Raw genomic sequence first — 6,000 nt, 5'->3', positions numbered from 1 at the left:
AAACCTAAATCTATCATAAATCTAACAAAATCTATCTTTAATAGTAAAATCACAACAAACCTCCGTGCACCGTCAGTTATGGGTTGGGTCTCACTTTGGTTGGGGTGTGTCGTGGATTGGTGGGGGTGCGCTGTGGGTCGGTGGAGGTGCATCGTGGGTATGTTGTGGGTCTATGGGGTACGTCATGGGTTGGGAGTTTGAACGAAGAGACCAAGAGAGAGAGAGAGAGAGAGAGAGAGAGAGAGAGAGAGAGAGAGAGAGAGAGAGAGAGAGAGAGAGGTGTAGAGAAAATTGGGAGTTTGAAAAATGAGAAGAGTATTTTTAAGTTTAATGTAAAGTAGACCTATTTTTAAAATTTTAAAATACATAAGTTTAAGGATTAATTTTCCCCATTAGTATGCATAAATAATCAAATCCCTTCCAAATTCACTTAAATATATACATTGATTCTACTACTGAAAAGAAAAAAAAAATAGTATTCTGTTTTTGTCTCCACCTTAGATTCATTAACTCTCTTGTTAGCAAAAGAGAAATTTAAGGCAAAATTTTCCAAAAAATTCACTTTGGTATATATCTTAAATATTGAGAAATAGCAGCAATAGTTTCCAAAACTATGGTGGCGTTTGGTTGGAGGTAATGAAATGGAATGGAATGGAAAGGAAACAATTTTCATTCCATTCCTTTGTTTGGTTGCATTTTAAAGTATTAGAATGGCATTCCAATGGAATGCTCTTTCCACCATTTTGGTGGAATGGCTATTCCATTTTAAAAAGGAAGGAATGACCATTCCAATGTAACAAGAAAAAAAAATTAATTATTTTCTTATCAATTTTTTTTATGCATTTTAAATTTTATTCTGTTCCATTCCTATTCCTATTCCCATTCCCATTCCTATTCCTATATTGTCATTCCTCCCAACCAAACGCCTCCTATATTTCTTGTAAGTCTGTTAGTTATTATTTTAACAGATTCGTTTACTTATTCAAAAATACTACGTGTCGAAATATTATTAGTACAAATTATATTTTAATTTAAATAATATAAAAATAAATAAATAAATAAATTATTTAAAAATTCTTAATTTTTTTCTTATTTTCTTTTTGTTATTCATCTTCTTCGTTCAGCCACCCCCAACCCTCATGACAGCCTCACCCAACCCGCACAATGAACGGTCGTGCTCCGACAACCCTCACCCTAAATAGACCACTACTCTGTTTACCCAATGCCCGAGAACACCAAAGTCCCAAATCACTTTCTCATTCTTCCTCTCCTCGTCAGAGCTGGGATGTTCTTCTATCATCGACGAGATTTGGCCAGACAAGCTCTTTGCTACCCAAATAAGGCGGACCACCTATGCTCCCCGTTGACGAGATCTGAACAGCTATGCTAAGTTATACTATATTTTTGATTGTTGAACTGACCAGATGGCGGAGAGGTTGGCTGTGACTGGACCGTGATGTTGGAGAGGGCTCGCCACATCTGGATTGTGACGGTGAGAGAGGAGTCTGACGATTGGGTTCAGCTAGATGTAAGAGAGAGGGGGAGAGGGAATGAGTGAGATCTGAGGAGAGATCGAAAGGGTGGGTGGTGGATTTTTGGTAGCTGGTTGGATCGGGGCTTGGGGTGGAGGCTTGAATGAACCGTTGGAAGATGAAGAAGACGAAAAAAAAAAGAAACCCCTGAGAAAGAATTTATGATTTTTAAATTATTTATTTATTTTTAATTTTTTATTAAATAAATTATAATTTGGACCAATAATATTTCGACAAATAGAATTTTTGAATAAGTAAACGGATCCGTCAAAGAAAGGACTAATGAACTTACAAGAAACGTGACATTGAAAACTATTGTCGCTATTTCTCAATATTGGGGACTAATCTACATCAAAATAAACTTTTTGGAAACTTTTTGGTAACATAGATTTTAAAAAATGAGTTAAAAATTAAAAGCATCAATTCAAAAGAGTTATGTAGTGTAATTTTCTCAACATTGTAAGTGCACTCTCATCAACTTCTCTAATCTATTATTTAAAATACCTTATTAAAATCTTACTTTTTCTATTTTACCTCACACTTTTGTATTATATCATATATCAGCTTTTTTATTTCTTTCCGTACATCATTTAAATATTATATTTTACTTATATAAACAAAAAAAATTAAAAAATATTAAATGAAAAAATAAAAAGAAAAGAGAGAGAAATTATTAAAATATTGTTTGAAAAATGAATAATACTTCTCCACATATTTTACTTTTTAAGCTATTTTAGCTCATTTCTTGGAACACTTTTAATACATATTCTTCATATTTTACCTTTTGAACTAGTTTAAAGATATTGTTATTGTGAGTGTTTTAAAAAAGATTTTTTATTTTATAATACATGCGGTGTTTTATAAAATATTTATACATTTTTTTAATTAATGTCATCTCGTATTTCTCTTTTATCAAATAGAATTTTAGTGAATTTGTATTATATATATGTTACTGATATGACTTTTTACTATAAACTATTGTAAAAATCCCACATAGCTTATAAATTATTGTGGGTTTTATATTTGTTTATATATTAAAATACTTAATTTACTCAAATAAATAATAATTATATCTTTTTAGGTTAGGTTTTAAAAGAAATTTATACTCTATTAAACCAAATAAAAAAATTACAATAAGGATTCTTCGTAAACCCATTAACATTAGTAAGTGGATTATATTAGCTTGTGTCTTGCAACAATCTTCAAATTCTTCCTATAATACACATCACTTAATAGGTGCCTAATGATGCACTACATTATAGTTATTATAAAATTAGTATTTTACTTAATAATGGCTAGTAATACCATAAGTAACGTTGTAGAAAGAAAGAAAAAATAGTATTTCTTTTCCTATGCTAGGCTTCCCTGGATGAACGAGCTCTCTCATTCTCCCTCTCTAACGACCATTGACAAAGTAAAGTAGGGAGACATAGCTAGGGACCCGACGTCTGGTCTTGGCACGACCTTCCCTAGTCATTCCCTTTGTTATATTTCAATATTGTTCATACAAATGAATTAATTTGAAAAAATGTATTATTTACAGGCCATATGATCATATGTGTTGGACATACTCATATGTGTTATATTATTTATATAATATATTGTTAGATTAAATAATTATGTGAAATAATTTAATGTGACAAATTGTAACATGCGTTATAGAGTTACAAAATGTCTAGATAATAATCACAAAATAGAGGTTACAGATCTTTTTAATTTAATGATCACATGAACATGTAATTCTCATCTCTTTTATATATCACTCTTAAATTAGTAAAATATATTACTAATTGAATTTGAATCAATGATAGCTACTCTAGACTTTATTTTATCATTCATGAGGTATATAAATGATTCGAAATTAAGTGGGAGTGATTTGGTATAGAATGTTTAGAAGAAGAATTAACTCAAGTCGAAAGAATTGGTAACATGTAAACGGTTACTATTTCTCAGCATACATTGTGTGCGTCTTTGAACATTTGAAGTTTTTTCAAGAGCTAAAAAAACCTCCAAATAACCCAATAAATTTCATAAATAGTGGTCATTTATGTTCAAATAAAAGTAAAAATTCTATAAATAGTGATTTTCGTTCACTTGTGAGACACTTGTTGAAATTACTATAGTTTTGTAGTTAAAACTTTGTGAGAATATGCTATCATTTGACACTAAAGTGAGCATACAAAGCTTGAATAATTGTATGTAAGCTTTGTTTAAGTCTATTATGTGTTCTTCTTCTTTGTCTTATTCTTTTTCTCTAGTTCTCTTATACTTTTGATACTTTTATCAGTGTTTTAAGTATTTTGATTGCATTTTTATAATTAGATGTATATATATTTTTTTATGGGATTTATAATGGGATATTGTAATGAGAAGATTCCCTTACAACTTTGATATGTGTCGTCAATAGTGATATTCTCATGTTCTATTCGATACGGGTAAGAGAAGAGCCCGACTCATTATTCTTAAAAAAAAATAGAGAAATTTAGAACCAAGTCAAGATGATACGGATCAACTCCTTCTTCTTGCGCCAAAGATCTTACCATTTCCGAAGGAACTGGAGTTACATCTCTTTTTCATTTCCATTCAAGAGTTCTTATGTGTTTCCACGCCCCTTCGAGACCTCAAAAAATGGACAAATTCTCTTTCTTTTCTTAGGAACACATACAAGATGATAGATGGGGCGATTCAGGAGAGATCCAATGTAGATCCAACTTTCTATTCACTAGTGGGATTCGGGCGGTCCGGGAGGGACCACCACGACTCCTTTCTTCTTTAGAATCCATACATCTCTTATCAGTATATGGACAGCTATCTCTCGAGCACATGTTTAGGTTCGGCCTCAATGGGAAAATAAAACGGAGCACCTAACAACGTATCTTCACAGACCAAGAACTACGAGATCACCCCTTTCACTTTGGGGTGACGGAGAGATCGTACCATTCGAGCCTTTATTTTCATGTAATTGTAATAGAATCATGATTATTATTATAATATTTGGTTTACTTTTAAAAGTGATATAATAAAATTACAATATAATAATAATTACATTATATAAGGAAATTTTCATGTAATGAAAATTACATTACAAATGACCAAATAAAATAAATTAAAATGACTCTAATACCCTGTCTTTATATAAATCTAAAAAATAAAGTGAGGACAATTTTGTCAATTAATCACTTATTATAATATTCATTCTAACAACAACAATCAATTTACATTACCATTCTTATTTTTTTTACGCGGTGATTAAAATCACACGTGATTAACAAAGCAGCAATCCACAATTAGCGGGGACACCTCCTCGAACCAGGATAGCTCATCGTCTAACCGAAGGGCATGCTTTGCCAAACCATGTGCTGCAGAATTCGTATCCCAAGCCACATGGGACAAAACTGCCCCTAGAAGTTTAGACAATAAAGTTATGACATCCTCAAGTAGCACACCCAGCTCATTAAAGAATACCCTTCTTTTGCTAATAGCTGTGACCAGAGACAACGAATCTGAAAAAACTTATTTAATTGGGATTCCACAAGAAAAAGTCCAATTAAGACCAACCAAAAGTACCAAGATGTAATACCCTAGAGTTATGAAATGGATTAGCAAAATCCTAATTAGATAATTATGAATAAGTGAGGAATTATATTATTATATGGTTCAATATATGTGAATTTAATTGATTTATAATATGTTAAGACCCCGTTGGTGAGCTAGGGGTATTTTAGTAATTATGACCTGAGAAGGGTAAATTGATGAAAGTAATTTAATTACGTGCTTAATAGAACTATATTATTATATAGTATGCATGTGTTGTCTTTTCAGGTGTGTTCTGATATGTTGACGCGGTATAGTCACAACCAGGTATTTCGGGCCGAACTTGGTTCGGGCCCGAAATGTAAATTGGATTGAGATATTTGGCATTTTTATTTATTATTAATAATCTAAAAATTATGTTGGGTTTATATGTGAATGAAATGACATTTTTACCCTTGTTTCATGCATATGCTTCATTTAGGCCTTAGGGGCAATTTGGTCATTTTGACCATTTGACTCACTTTTGCAACCAAATGAATTTTTGGTAAAGTAGAAAACTCATTTTCTGATTTCCTAGCCTTAACCGAACACCCCTCTCTCTCTCTCTCTCTCTCTCTCTCTCTCTCTCTCTCTCTCTCTCTCTCTCTCTTTCAAATTCTCACTTTGTTAATCTTCTTCAATTGGATTTTTAGGGATTTGGCTTGGATTTAAGAGTTCATTTTTAGTGTTAGAAGCTTGGGATTGTGGTAAGCTTTTGAGTTGTTTCTTTCTCTGAATTTCTCTTCTGCTATTTGAGATTGAGAAAGCATGTTTTTTTTTTTTATTATTATTGAATATGTTCTTGAATGCATGTTTGTGAAAGTTTGATGAATTATGTGTTTTATGCATGGTTGTGTTGGTAAAAGAATGGATATTGCTCTGGTATGCTTTGGAT

This window comes from Cannabis sativa, chromosome X (genome assembly GCF_029168945.1).
Source record: "Cannabis sativa cultivar Pink pepper isolate KNU-18-1 chromosome X, ASM2916894v1, whole genome shotgun sequence".
Lineage (NCBI taxonomy): Eukaryota > Viridiplantae > Streptophyta > Magnoliopsida > Rosales > Cannabaceae > Cannabis > Cannabis sativa.
This window is presented reverse-complemented; position numbering follows the sequence as displayed.